We start from the raw sequence: 16,000 nt of genomic DNA, 5'->3' as shown, positions 1-16,000 counted from the left end.
TATATATATATGACAATAGAGATGCTTAAAGTGCTTATCCTGGAAAACAGAGATGTGGGAGATACGATAAACATATTTAAACATTTGAAGGATTATCCTGCAGAAAAATGATTTGCCTTATTCTGTTTAGCTCTAGAACACTAAACTGGAACTGCTGGAGAAAAAAATTCAGAACAGATCTTGACTCACCATAGGAAGGAACTTTTAAAAGAGCCTGCAATAAGAACAAAAAATGAGGTATAAATTTTGCAAAATCAAAGAAAAAAATTATGACTACTTTCAATTGGCAATAATTGTGCCTTGGATAAACCTCATTGACTACAATACTGCCACTGTACAGAGCTAAATAATCACTATTTTCATACTGGATGATTATCTACTCAGAAAATTGCAGAATATGAACAAAAAATCCATGTGCTCCAAAAAAGTTCAGCAAGATGGCCACATACAAGATCAAGATACAGAATAATAGTTTTATACTCCAGCAATGGTCAATTATTTAAAAATTTATAGGAGAAACATTCTATTCACAACAGCAAGAAAAATGATTATATCTAGAAACAAATCTACAAGAAATGTATTGGACCTGGTTGGTGAAAAACTATACAAGTCTTTACTGAATAAAATAAGATAGTTTCATTTTCAAGATATTTTAAAGATGTCAATTCTCATTAAACTTAGATATACAATTCAAGGCAGTCCAAATAAAACTCTCAGTAGCACTTTTATGAAAATTGACAATCTGTTTCTAAAGTTCAAATGGGAGACAAAATGTATATCTTGGGGGGGAAAAATCCCAAGTGAGGATTTACAACATCAGACATCAAAAAAAACTATAGTATTTAAAACAGGGTACTATTATGCCAGGAACAGGTAGAAGTAAGTCCATGGAACAGAGATCATAGATGAATAGTGTCAAAATGACATTTTTAATCATGGAGAAAATTAATTATTTTATAAATTGTGATGAGACTTTGCCTATCTCTTTGGAAAAAAGGTAGACCCTTCCTTGTAGCGCAAAGCAAACGCAAAATATAGAGATGAACCTAAGAGGATAAAACAATAAGAATGAAGAAATAGATGTTTTGATCATCTTCAGGTAAGGAAGGCCTTCTTCAACAATCTCTAAAACACAGAGCCACAAAGTAAAAGAGTTATAAATTTGATTATGCCAAAATTAAGGGCTTTTAATTTAACATTTTACAAAAAATAAATCAAATAAATAAATACAAGCTGTAAGACAGAGAATACTGGCCACATATTCAATGAAAGATTACCTTCTAAAATATATCAGATCAATGTTTAAAAAAAAAAAAAGAACAAACAATCCAGTAGGAAAACGGGCAAAGTAAATAAACAAGCAATTAATTAATTAATTAATTAGTTAATTTAAAATGGCCAAAAGTCTCACTCACTCAATTTTTATAGCCTCAGGGCAATCAAATTGACTCAGCAATTATATATTATTTTTACCCATCAGACTGGTAAAATTTTAAAAGAGTGATAAAAGTGCTGCTGAAGGTATAAGAAAACTGCACTCTTAAACACTGTGGATGGGAGTAAACATTTATAAAGCCTTTTGAGGGAGAAAATTTGGCAGAATGTATCAAAACAGAAACTATATATAATCAATGACCCAGTAATTATCCTTCTAGGATCCAATAGATGATTTATGTACAAAGATGCTTATTGCAGCATAACTGCAAAATTTATGTAACTGCAAAAATTGGAGGCAACCTAAATATCCACCAATAGGGGACTATTTAATGAACTACAGTGTATCCATACTAGAGAATACCATGCAGCTGTTAAAAAGAATGTAGTGGGAATGTAACTACCCACAGAGAAAGAGCTTCAAATAGTGCAAAAGAAGGCTATGGAAAAATGGAGATTGTGTGATCTTATTTAAGAATAATAGACATATTTATCTCTATATCCATCTCTATGTGTAAATCAGGTTTCTCAGCTTTGTGAGTTGACATTTGGGATCAGATTTTTTTTAGATTTTATTTATTCATTTTAGAAAGAGTGTTTGCATGAGTGGAGGGGGCAGAGGGTGAGAGAGGATTTGAAGCAGACTCCACACTGAGTGCAAAGACCAATGTGGGGCTCAATCTTAAAACCTTGAGATCATGACCTGAGCTAAAATGAAGAGTTCAACAACTGACTGACCACCCAGGGGCCCCAGAGGATTGGGTATTTTTTGTTTGGGATTTCTCTTTTTTCTTTCTTTCTTTCTTTCTTTCTATTTTTTCTTTCTTTCTTTTTTTTTTTGTTGTTGTTGTGAACAGCTGTCCTGCGAACTGTGGGAAGTTTAGCAACATTCCTGGCTTCTACCCAGTAGGTGCCAATAACATCCTATTCCCAGCTATGACAACCAAAAATGCTTCTAGACACTGCCAAATGTTCCCCTGAAAGACAAAATTGCTCAGGTTGAGAACCACTGATTTAAATTTATTTAGAAAAGGTTAGAATAAAAGAAAAGGTTAGAAGTATATACATTGAACACTTAACAATGGTCACCTCTGGAGGAGGAAAGAGTGACTGGAGAAGAGGGAAAAATGACTTTGATATACTCTCTTTGTACTATTGGATTGTTTGACTCACATAAAATTGATAATGGACAAATAATGTGTATGCATTTTCAAAAGACACTAAACAGCAATGAGTTTCCTGTCTCTGAGATGTTCAGAGTTGAAAAGATCACTTTCTAAAAGGAATTTGTGAGTATCTTTAAAAGAGCTAGACTTGGGCAGCCCGGGTGGCTCAGCGGTTTAGCGCTGCCTTCAGCCCAGAGCGCGATGCTGGAGACCCAGGATCGAGTCCCATGTCAGGCTCCCTGCATGGAGCCTGCTTCTCCCCCTGCCTGTGTCTCTGCCTCTCTCTCTGTCTCTGTGTCTTTCGCGAATAAATAAATAAAATCTTTAAAAAAATAAAATAAAAGAGCTAGACTTCAAAGATGCCTGGGTGGCTCAGTCGCTTAAGTGTCCAACTCTTGATTTCGGCTCAGGCCGTGATTTCAGGGTTGTGAGATCCAGCTCTTCGCTGGGCTCCACACTCAGTGGGGAATCCGCTTGATATTCTCTCCCCCTCTCCCTTTGCCTCTCCTCCTGCTCACACTATCTCTCTTTCTTTCTCTCTCTCTCACTCTAAAAATAAATAGATAAATCTAAAAAATTAGCTAGACTTCAAAATCTTTAGTTTCATTTCAACACATTTTGAAGTTTGGGTTTATTCATTTCACCTAAGCTCCTAATTTGTTATCATAAATCCAATTCTTGGGCCTACTGGGATCTATCTCCTTATAAAATGTGAAAAATTAATGAATCCCAAATACCCAACTAAGCAAATAATGAAGTTATTTTCTATCAAAGGCTCATCTGTCCCTTCTGTTTCTTCTATAACTGGTTCTAAATCATCTGTACATTTCATTTACAGCAAAACTTACACCTACAATATGCAATGCTAATCCATAGTTTACTCTTATCATAGCTGACTTCTTGTCTCTGAATGAATGACAGCAAACATAAGCATGGAAATGAAATTAGTGATACTCAAGCCAACTGCTCTATGTCTTGAGTTTATGAGATTAGCAATGGTCTCCCTGGAAATCTCTGGGTTTTATGAATAAGAGCTATTCCAGTTAGTAGCAACTGAGGAACTGATGCAGAAAAAGTACAAATGTGTCTAGTTTGCCTCTCATTTCTGCATCAAGATCCTGGGTCATAGAGGAGAGCCTGGGGATTCAGTTAAACTCTTATTTTTGTTGTTGAGGAACAGGGGTATTAAGACCTTGCAAGGATTCTGGGCAATAGATAAGAGGTCAAGAGAAGGATTCTTGGAAAAGAGCAGGATTTAAAAAGAGGTTAAATGGGATGGTTGAGAAGAATTGGAGAAAGAATCACCAGTTCCATTCAGAATTCTCTTGAATCAAAGTTTAAGTCAAAGTTGGCTCTCAATGCTACCTTTGCTCCATTTCCAGCATCTTTGCAACACCCTTCATCCTCTCCTTCCATGTCAGTTCTTTTTGAGAGGTAAGGGAGTGATATATTGGCAGATTGCTGCAGCAGTGAGGATTCAAGAGATGCACCATTATGTCCTTGTTTCAAATTCTTTGAAAATACAGTCCCTGAGGTACTTGGTTGCCTACCACCATCCCAGCTCCACAATTGGCTGGCACAGTTTTACCAGGCTCCAGAGAGCAAGATGGGCCTGTGCCTGCTAATGAGCATCTGTCCTGGAGAAGACAGTGGCTTTGAGAGCCCAGGAATAGTTAACTATCAAAGGCAAGTTTCATTCTCAATCATTCCCAACCTTCCTCAATGAGAAAACTGTTGGCAGATTCAGAACTGTTGCATCAGGGGACAGCTTTTACAAAGGTAAATTGCAGACTCCCAGGGTGAGATATCTCCCTGGTGTGAGAGTAGAGAGGTGGTGAGATGCCCTACCCCTCACAAATGCCTCTCTGCACCCACCTGCCTGAACATCTGGCTTGCTTTCATTCTAAGAACATCAGAGCCACAACTGTTGGTGCTTTTAGTTAGTAAATCCTATTTCACGCTTATGTAGCAGACACCGTGTTAGGTGCTGGGGATACGTAATCAACAAAAATAGACCTGGTTCCTGCTCCCATGTTACTTACAGATTGGTAGGGGAGACTGATGTTGACAAAATAATCACCCAAACATATGTAAAATCACAACTGTGGTAAGGCTACCAAGGTGAGATATGTGTACATATGCAAAGGAATATGATTTAAACTGCTTGTCTATCTTATCTACCTCCCTAGCTATCCCCCCATTCACTTCGAAAAGAAGACCATCACCACAGCAGTTGGTGGTCAGGAAAAGTTTAACCTACCTAACCTCGGACAAAGGTACAGAAGTCCCTGCCCTTCCCCTAACATCTTTCTGGAACTGGTGAGAATAGTTCACTCCACCACAGACATAAGCCAACCGGGAAAGTAATGAGGTAGATGTCCTCCATTTGCAGGGCAGAAGGATGGCAATCAAGCAACATGTTGGTAGCAGGGATTTGAAGCGCTTAATATCAACAGTCCCCCAGCAGAGAGTGGGGCCCCAAGGGGACAGAGTGGGAGGGTATGTAGGATGGGGCAACCAAAATAGACAAAGGGGACCAGAAAGGCCAGATTTGGTAAGGCCCAACTTGACTGTATCCAACCTGGCTAAAGGCCAGCTCTGGTTGGGTCTTTGGGGCACCTTCATCTGATCCTGAAATTCACCAGGATGAAATCAATCATGTTCTTTATCACAACAGGGTATGGCTTATAGGTACCCCGGTTTCAAATAATGCCCAAGAGTCTTGAAGAAGCCTTCTATCTAGCCTTCTTCCTTAGCCACTACATAGTGCATATTATATTTTTCCTTGCCACATCTCTTTCAGTTTATGCCTGCGGGGTGGGAAACCATTTGATACAACTACTTATTTACAATGGTCACAATTACCCAACCCCATCTTTAGTTTCCTCATGTGGGCTAGACAACAGATGTTCTTAATGAAGATTAACTGAAATTTAATGGTCCTAATTGCCATTTGCACGGACAGCAGATACCATTCAGTTCACACGCTGCCTTTCATGGTCCTTTATGCCTCATCACATATCAGATTTGTATCTGACTGAAGTGAATCTGACTGGCAGTACCTGCTGGCTACTCAGTGTTAGGAAGCTGGCATAGCAGAGGCTCACAGTGCAGGGAAACAGGGAGCAGTGGTGAGAATGGGCCCAGTTAGTTTGTTTCCTAATATAGCTGCTTTCTTGGGTTTTCAGGAATGACAAGAAAGGGTTATTTTTGCCTGGGTGGGATTCAGGCTCTATCTTAGGTAGAAAGGAGAAGCAAGCAGCTCGGGAGGCTGACTTCTGTGTTTTTACAAACCAGAGCCTGCTCTTTTGTTCTTCAAAATGATTGGAAAGGTCTTATAGTACAAAAGTCAGCAAGGGATGTAGACACCACTGTTCACAGAAGAGAATATGTGATAGGTTCAGCAAATAAATGGAGAGTCACTCAATCTTATCAGTAACAAGGGAAATGCAGATCAAAACAAAAGCAAGATACTGTTTTGCAACTATCTGATTGGCAAGTGTGAAAAAACAAAATATCAGGTGTTGGTGAGGGTGTCAGAAAATTAAATATGTGAGCTCTCTGGGGGGCAATTTGTAGTAAAAATTTTAAGTGCGTGTTTTCCATAACTCAGAAATTTTCATTTCCATACCTACTTTTGGAAAACCCTGGCAAGTATGCTCAAGGAGGCATGTCCCATGAATACAGCATTCGTTGTGATAGCCTTGGATCAGAAGCAACCTCATGTCCACCAGCAGAGAAATAGAGAAACTGCAAAATACTACAAAGCTGTAAAAATAATAATATATGTTTTCTTTTTTTTTAATATTTTATTTATTTATGACAGATACAGAGAGAGAGAGAGGCAGAGACACAGGCAGAGGGAGAAGCAGGCTCCATGCACCGGGAGCCCGATGTGGGATTCGATCCCGGGTCTCCAGGATCACGCCCTGGGGCAAAGGCAGGCGCCAAACCGCTGCGCCACCCAGGGATCCCAATAATATATGTTTTCTATAGCTGCACATAACCTATGTGTAAATGTGTTGATAAAGCTCTGTAAGGTCATATCCACAAACTGGTTACCTCTGAGAAAGAGGCTGAGGTGGAAGAAGCCTGGTTGGTCTGCAGTACTCTAATTCTTTCCCAGCAGAATGTGCTCATATATCATTTAGGTGAAAATTAATCTAAATTAAAGGCAATGTGGTTATATTAGAAAACTTGCAAACCAGAGAAAGAGAAAAAAAGATGCATAATCCTGCCACCCAGACACTTTCCATTATAACTGTGATGTGTATCCTTCCAGTCTTTTTTCATCTGTATGTTTTATAGAGTTGTGAGGTATAATTTGTATCTGTCTTTAATACAAAGTTATTTGACATTGGCCCTATTGACATTTTACATTGGATAATTCTTTGGTGGGGGGCATCCTGTGCATTATAGGATGTTTAGCAGCATCCCCGGTCACTACCCACTAGATGACAGCAGCATCTGCACAGTTACGCCAACTAAAAATATCTCTGGACGTTGTTAAATGTCCTCTGGCAAAAATGCCCCTGGTTGAAAACCATTGGTTGAATACATCGTAAGCATAATGTCACGATATGAATCTTCATAACCTATCCCACGCTTCCAAACATAATGCCAGGGTGTTGTCTCTACTTTACTTTTCAGAATTCCTCAACCCAGAACTATACTCTTGACTTCTCACCAGAAAAGCAATTGTACAATAAGAGCCAAGCCTCTTCCCCTGACATCTGTGAACTAATGTTCACATTGTGGGTCAGGGAAGAGAGAGAGTAATCAGGAAAGTTAATAAGGCTATAGAAAGTTATCAGTGCAGAGACACAGCTGTAGGTCAAAGCCACAAAGCTAAAGCCCAAAGCCAAGAGGAGGAAGCCAACTAGATCTCACCTGAGATCAGCTCTAAGATGAATCAAAAGCATGGTGGCTTGGCTAACAATGCTTCTCTCTTCCCTGACTGCTTAATGTAGACATTGTCTAGGGCACAGTTAATCCAGAGCACAGACACAGGCCACAGAAAGGATGGCATCTGCCTGATGCAGTCAAGAGACAGAGACCTCAGTGCTCCAATTCCAAAGTGACAAGGGGGCAGGTTAACACTGGATGTCAGGCTCACTCTCTAAGGAAGCATTTACTGGGCACCACCTATGGAACACTGTGCTAGGTGCTGAGGATGCCAAGAAGATTCTGGAATGACCTTGTCTAAAATCTCTTTACTACAAAATTGCCAGAGAACATTTCTCGGGAATCAAAATGCAAATGCAGTGAGAACGCCCCTCATTTTGAGCACTTTATTAGACCATATATTACAATCTGCGCCTGTGCGCTAAGCGTTTCACTTTGCCTCTCACAGGCTATGGAGAACGAAAAGTGCATTGTGAACATCTGTGGCTCTGAGACCCCCAATTCAAGGAGAGAACTGAGTTCATTTCCAGAGCAGGGGAGAGGGTGGTATCAGATTTCATCATGTGAACTTACAACATGGAAATCTGAATTTCCTGCTCCCTAATCTCCAAAAATGCTCATCTGGTCCCGGTTTTTGCAGCTCTAAGCTAAGTTGGAGATACCCTCTCATGTGTCACTGTCTGGCCCCTCACTCCCCAGTGCCCTGAGAGGGTGGAGATAGGTTGAGCACTTTATTTCCCAAGGGCAGAGGGTGGGGGGGGGCGGCTGGATCACTTCCCTGACTGCCCATCTGGCCTTTTCCTGACAAGATGTTCCGTGACAATTTGAGATCTGCAGACACAAGGAAAATTGAGCCAAGTGAGACGAACCCTGGTGTGAAATCTGGGGAGATGATAAAATCTCTTCTTAGCAGGAAAGGGAGCATTGCAGGATATCATTATGCCTTATAAATAACCCACTGTTCTCTAAAGAATGAGATAAGTTCAATCAGAGGAGTTTCCACAATGCTGTCTTGAAATTTGGGGTGTTTTTTTGCAACCAGGGTTCATCACTGGCCAAACGCTGAACTAGCTCCAATTGGCATCCAATAGAGAGAATTAGTCACTCCAAAATACATATGTAGTAACTCTACGGAATACCCAATCTCTTTGTCTTCCTGTAGAACTTCCTTTGTCCTGGGCTTCTCTGGCACTAATAGTGCCCAAGGGAGTGACAAATCACAAATGATGTGCTGAGCAGGAGGGAAATCAGTGGCCCTTTGAGGGCAGATTCACAATTCTGGGTCCCAGTTACAGCCCCATCTCAATTTATATTCACAAGTCCAGGACTTGCCAGTAATAGTTGCAGACAAGGGAAACCTAGAGCAAAACCAAAAAAAAAAAAAAAAAAAAAAAAAAAAGGCCAATTTGTTTCATTAGCCCCCAACCTCCTAGCTGGCATCCCCATCCCCTAATGGTGGGCCATTTTTTTCCCAAGTTGGCCAAACCATCATGTCCCACTCCTTAGAGCCTTCATTCATAGCAGGAAATAAACACGGACAATAATAGCTGTTTTTCCTCCCAAAAGGCATTTCAAGCCACAAGTTGGAGGGCAGGAGAAGATATCTTTACTATGTTTGGAACTGTACCACTTGGATGTCCAGCTAGCATGAGCTCAGGCCTGGGAATGGGGGTTACAGATCCTAGGCCCTGCCACTTATATTTTTTAAACAGATTTATTGAAGTAGCCCTGCTATTTTATGCTCCAGCTATGCCATACCAAACTACTGAAATTACAGTGTTCATGGAAAGCCACATGTGGAGAGAAAAGGGTTCTCCCTCTGTGGCTTTGGAGACTTTGGCCACAAGGCTATATGAGATAATTGTGGTTTTCACATCACCTCTTCCAAAACCAATCTCCATTTCAATGAAAAAAACCCCAGTTTTTCTCAGGCCTCAGGTCTTACAGCTCTTTATAGAAAGCAACAATGGCCCCAGTGGCTTGATCTAATTTAAAGAGCTTCCAGAACCATGGGGACAGTGTCAAACCCTATGCTTTATTAATGATGCCACAGTCATTTTATCTTAGGGGACCTGGCTCTCTTTGTTCACTATGTACAAATATTTCCTGGCTATTTTTCCAAGCAATAAATCTAACATTGAACAACTTGATAACAGTTGGGATCATTGGCAGTTGGATTCCAAAGAGTAGAAATGGGTTTATGAAGAATTGAAAATTTAAGGAACATTCCCAATTCCTGCCCTGTATTTCTTCTTTCCTGTTGGTGGGGCCATCTTTTTCCCTCCTATGTGGTACTCCAGGGTTTCCCCGGTTAGCTCTTAAATTAGCCTGTATCTCCTAATTTAGTCCACATATTTATATTTATTTTTATGTTTAAGATTTTATTTGTTTTATTTTAAAGAGAATGTACAAGTAGGGGCAGGAGAGAATCTCAAGCAGACTCCCACTGAACACAGAGCCCGATGTGGAGCTCAATCCCATGACCCTGAGACCATGACAAGAGCCAAAACTAAGAGTTGAACGCTTAACTGACTGAGCCACCCAGGTGCCCCTATATATTTTTATAATAGCTCTATGGAGATATAACTCACACACTATATAATTCATTCATTTAAAGTGTACAATTCAATGGGTTTTAGTACATTCAGAGTTATGCAATCATCACCACAATCAATTTCAGGACACTTTCGTTATTCTAAAAAGAAACCTCATACCTATTAGCAGTCACTCCCATTTCCCTCCAATCTCCCCAGCCCTAGGCAACCAACCAGTTTATTCTCTTTATACACAGTAATCCATATATTTTAAAGATTTTTCTATTTTGGAGAGTGAGAGAGAGATGGAGCGAGAGTGCATGTAACCAGGGGGAGGGGCAGAGGGAGAGAATCTCAAGCAGACTCTGTGCTGAGTGTGGAGCCTGATGCAGGGCTCTATCTCTCAACCCTGAGACCATGACCTGAACTGAAACCAAGAGTTGGATGCCCAACTGACTGAGCCACCCAAAGCACCCCAGTAATCCATACATTTTAGCAGGAACCTTTAGAAAACCTGCATGATCCAACATGATATTCCTCAAGTGCCTTCAGGTTCTGTGGCAGGTCCATGAAAGGGAACATGTGTAGCAATGGTGGTACTGGCACACCTCTAATCACATAATCTATTAGCACGCATTTCCAAGAGTCAAAGGTAGTGTAGGAAGAGGTACACTGCCTGCATATTAACCCAGTACTACTGGATGATTCCCCTCGTTGGCCCAGTTCCTTCTCCTAGGGCCTAAATCTTTAGTCCTTACCACAAAGCTTCCTTTATGAGAAAGGAACAGGTAAAGTGTCACTCCCTGCCCCATACCTACCACCCTCACCCTGCTCTGTAGATTTCTTTTTTATTTAAGTTCAATTAAAATATAGTGTATTATTAGTTTCAGACTTAGAGTGCAGTGATTTCTCACTTTGAACAAAGAAGAGAGAAAACACAATATTAAGTGATCTTGCTGCCACCTCAGGCGGGAGTGGTCTGGGAGGTGCATACCGTTTTAGTGCTACCCATTCAAATGGAAAGCTGCTGAAGGGCATTTTTTTCTAGCCTTGAAGGGGTTGACTAGTGTTCTTCCCTAGCAGACACCTTGCTTTGCTGCTCTAGCATTATCTAAAGGGCTGTAGATAACGTATCAATTGGTTCAACAGACATGTTTTAGGCATCTGCTTTGAGCTAGGCCCTGTGTGGGTACTAGACATAGGAAAATATGCAAGACAAGTTCTCCAAAACCAGCCAAGGGATTTTACCTGGATTTTACAGAGAACTCTGCCTATTCTCCAGAAGGAATCCCAGAACAAAACACACCTATCTAGCAATGCTCAGCTCCTGAAATTTTCATCCAAGTTCATCTTTGTTTTAAGGCTTCAGCAGCCCTGATCATTGCAAGAAACACAATAATCTATTTTCAACCATTACTGCTTAGTAGTTTCTCAGAATAATCAAACCTTGAGTGAAGCCTCGAGAGGTTGGAACTCTAGATAAGCAGGATCTGGTGGAGGGATCAAGAGGGAAATTAGAAGTCCTTGTTACTCAGTGTATGGTCCATGGACCAGAAGCATGGGCATCACCTAAAGGCTTCTCAGAAATGCAGAATCTCAGACCTCACCTTAGACTTCCTGCATCAGAAGCGGCGCTTTTAATGAGATACCTACGTAACTCATATGCACTGCAGAGAAGTGATGGTCTATAGCAGGCTTTCTCAACTTTGGCACTAGGGACATTTGGGAATGGAGAATTCTTTCTTCATGGGCCTGGGGGAACTATCCAGTGCACTGTAGTATGTTTATTAGTATCCCGGCCTCTACCTACTGGATGCCAGTGCACTCCTCTCTACAAGTTGTGACAACCAAAATGTCTCCAGATACTGCCAAATGTCCCCTGACATGGGGGAATCACCCCGGGTTGATAACTACTGGTCTAGAGCAGCCTTTACTAGTTTTTAGTCATTTGAGTATTGCCTTCATGATTTTTGCCATCTCCACATATAGTTCTTTTAAAACAACCATTTTTTTCTTTTTGTCTACGGAAATTAGCCCCATCCTAGGCAATAATATTGATGAAATAATAGGATTGATGTGCCATTTTTTTCCTAATACATCAAAGCAAACATAATTATTAAACTTGAAACATTTGAGGCACCTGGGTGGCACAGTCAGAAACCAACTCTTGGTTTCCACTCATTTGGTGATCTTGGGGTCATGGGATTGAGTCCCATGTTGGGCTGCTTGGGATTATCTCTCCCTCAACCCCTCTCCCCTGCTCTCTCCCTCAAATAAATAAATCTTTAAAACACTCATCTAGGAAGGTCATTTAAAAAATCATGCACCACAGGAGGAATGTGTACCACATTTTAGAGAACCTGGCCCAGAGTATAGTTCTGGAGCAGGGCAGGCCCAAGCCACAGGGAGAATATCAGTTGCCAGGAATGTTAACAGAATATGTGATGCTTAGAGTTAGAATAGAGCCATTAAGGGTAGCTGAGTCGGTGAAGCATCTGCCTTCAGCTCAGGACATGATCCTGAGGGTCTTGGGATGGAGCCCTACATTGGGCTCCCTGCTCAATAAGAAGTCTATTTCTCCCTCTTCCTCTGGCCCTCTTCCCACTCATACTCTCCCTCTCTCCAATTAATTAATTAATTAATTAATTAATTAATCATCTTTTTAAAAAAAGAATAGAGCCATTAAAAGCAATTTTATTTTTCTACCTAACTTTATTTCTGGCCAGGCTAGTTTAGTAGGTTTGGGTATTGGGACAATGTACCTACCTGCATTTTGGAGACTCTAGGAGTAGCCATTTTCATTCAAGCTAGCATATGGCTCTAATTTCATTTGTCTCACTCTGAACTACTGGTGACTGCACTGATTCCCAAAATGATTCCACTGTAGTCTGACACAAATTTCACATAACCCTTCTTTTTGGCCATATGTCAGTCTAATTAAGGAGTCCCTGCTTCTCCTGGCAGAGCTGCCTTCCACATGCAGGGGAGAAACAATCCCTTGTATCAGTTATATCAGTGATAAAAAGATGATGAATCAGCTGAATCAGTAGCCTGCGCCTCCTGGCACATTGATTGCAGAAGGAATCATTTTGATGTGACTTTAATGCATGGGTCATTTACAGCATGAGTTCTTTTCCTGCATATGAGCCATTACAGATCTATGGCAGTCCAGTAGGGATGAAAGAGAGGGAGGGAGGGTAGAGGAGAGAGAGAAAAAGAATGAAATCCTAAGTAGGGTTGGCAGAAAATACATGGTAAGTGCTCTAGGAGAGCCCATAAACTGAAACTTGGATACTGGGGCTTCTGCTCGTCTTGGAGAAAACTAAATAATATTTGTTTGAAATCATAATCCCAGGGATGCCTGGGTGGCTCAGCAGTTGAGCATCTGCCTTTGGCTCAGGGCATGATCCTGGTCCCAGGATCAAGTCCCACATTGGGCTCCCTGTGAGGAACCTGCTTCTCCCTCTGTCTGTGTCTCTGCCTCTTTCTCTGTAAATAAATAAAATCTTTATTTTAAAAAAAAGAAATCATAATTCCAGACCAGCTTCTAACAAACAAGAGGCAACAAAACAGAAGCTAAAATCCAGGCAAACTTGAGCTCTCTCTTCCATGATCCCATATGGTGTATTTAGCTCTAGCTGTCTGGTCAACCACTCAGCCAAAAGATGAGTGTATGCCTCTCCAGGAGCTGCAAAGTGGAGGCCATGGTGAGGCAGAACCTGGGGCAATAATCTGTTGGCTGGGAGTGAGTGGGACAGGACAGTGGCTTCCATTATAATTTAGCTGATACTGTTTATTGCATTTTTTCCCAGTGTCGCTTTCAGCTAGAGGAGATATTTGAGGCTAGGACCAGAGAGTAAGAGGTAGAGATGTATGTGTGAGAAGGAGGGATGGCCTACCATTGTCTGACATGTCATCATCAGGACACTTTCAGCTTGGGACCCAGGGACACTTACTGTGAACTGGCTTTGAGAGCCCAGAATATGCTGTTTTAAAAATTCTTTAGAAAATCACCTAGAATGATTTTTTAAAAATCCATACCTCGACCCTATTCCAGACTAATTTGTTTCTGAAAGTTTTTTAAAGACCCTATTTATTTATTCATGAGAGACAGAGAGAGAGAGGGGCAGAGACAGAGGCAGAGGGAGAAGCAGGCTCCATGCAGGGAGCCCCACATGGGACTCAATCCCAGGACTCCAGGATCACGCCCTGGGCCAAAGGCAGGCACTAAACCACTGAGCCACCCAGGGATCCTCCTGTTTCTGAAATTCTGAGGGGATCCCAGGCTTCAGTATTTTTAAAAAGCTCCCCAACTGATTCTAATTTCCTTTCCCAACATATTATCCTGAACATTTTCAAACATAAAGTCTGTAGCATCCAAACTCTACAATTAGCATCTGCTTACCTATCTATCCATCAACCCATGTTATTTTTTGATACATTTCAAAACAGGTTGTAGACATCCATCCATTTTACCCTTAAACACTTTTGCAGGCATATAATTAATTAGAGTTCAATATCTCTCTAAAGTTTCTTTTTTCAGGTAACATATGGTGAAATGCATAAATTGTTAGTGTACCATTTGATGAGTTTTGACAAGTGCATACACCTGTATAATACAAACCCTTATCAAGATATTTAAAAATCTCCTCATGCATCTGCCCGGTAAACATCCGCCTCCACCCCCAAGAGGCAGTGTTCTGTGCTGATTTTTTCCAGATGATTCCAATTTGTAGGCAAGGTAATGAACCCCTTAAAGAGAGGTAGAACAATTCTAACTTGCCAGCCCTTTGTAATTGAGACAGTAGAGCTTGTTGGTTAACAGCTCTGGAGTCAGCTACCTTGATGCCAAGTCCAGCTGAAACAATTACTATTTGTGTGATTGGGGGCAAATTAACATCTATAAACCTCAGGTTCTTCATCTATAAAAGAGGGATTTTAATAGTACCTGTCATACCAGGTTGATTGAGAGATTTAAAACAGACGACATAAATAACTTAGTCATCAAGTTAACATTTATTAAGTGCTTACAATTTGTTAGGCACTAAGCTAATCACATGGGTTAGCTCATCTAATCCTCCCTTCTGTAATGATCCCCATGACAGGGAAAGAGGCTTAAAAAGGGTAAGTACATTGCCTCAAATCACACAGCTAATAATTGGAAGCCAGAATATAATCCCAAAGTGGCTTGATTCTTTCTAGAGATCACACTTCCACACTGCTAACTACCATACTTTCTTTTATATGCCTTACACACATAGTAATAGCTCAAAAATGTCATATTTGGTGCACCTCAATCGGTTGCTTGATTCTTGACACTGGCTCAGGTCATGATCTCGGGGTTGTGAGATTAAGCCTCAAGCCAGGCTCACGAGCTGGGCATAGAGTCTGCTTAAGATTCTCTCTCCCTTTCCCTCTGCCTCTCCCTTCACCCTCTCTCTTTCTAAAAAGGAAAATAAAACTTGCTGTTCCTTTTAAAAATGCCATATATTTATTACATGCATATTGTATTATATATAGTATTATATATGTAACATATATAATAATATGTATTAGTATCCCTATTATTTGTATAACTTATTCAGTTATTCAGTGATAAAGTCCAAATGAAGGCAAGGGACCTCTGACACAAAGCTTCGAAATCATAGCAGTCCAACATTGCCAGTCTACACCTTGGCATGAGCATATATATCTATTGCGTTCCTAACAATGCCCTTTCTGCTCTGACATTAAGAAACACCACGCTGACCAACACACAAAGCTTCCAGTAACAACATCCCTTCGGAAGGAAGAACTATGGGAAGTGCATTTTTCCCATTAACACATTCAGCTCCCTGGTGCTCTCTTCTGCAGCTGTGCTGTGGTCATTCAGACAAAAGGCCTGCTGGAAAAATCAGTTACATCATCGGTGTCAGCTCCAACAGATTTGCCAGGAGCAGCATGATTAACATCTCCACCGAG

At 40.8% G+C, this 16,000-nt stretch overlaps 1 protein-coding gene and 1 pseudogene across 12 annotated transcripts in view; both read right to left on the bottom strand.

The window, feature by feature from the left end:
- Positions 1–16,000, bottom strand: part of DCX (doublecortin) — a 139,845-nt gene that overhangs the window by 59,208 nt on the left and 64,637 nt on the right. The gene's annotated exons all lie outside the window — the stretch shown is intronic.
- LOC140628981 (U4 spliceosomal RNA) lies at positions 214–344 on the bottom strand (annotated as a pseudogene).

The sequence above is a fragment of the Canis lupus genome, chromosome X (assembly GCF_048164855.1).
Source record: "Canis lupus baileyi chromosome X, mCanLup2.hap1, whole genome shotgun sequence".
Taxonomy (NCBI): domain Eukaryota; kingdom Metazoa; phylum Chordata; class Mammalia; order Carnivora; family Canidae; genus Canis; species Canis lupus.
This window is presented reverse-complemented; position numbering and strand designations above follow the sequence as displayed.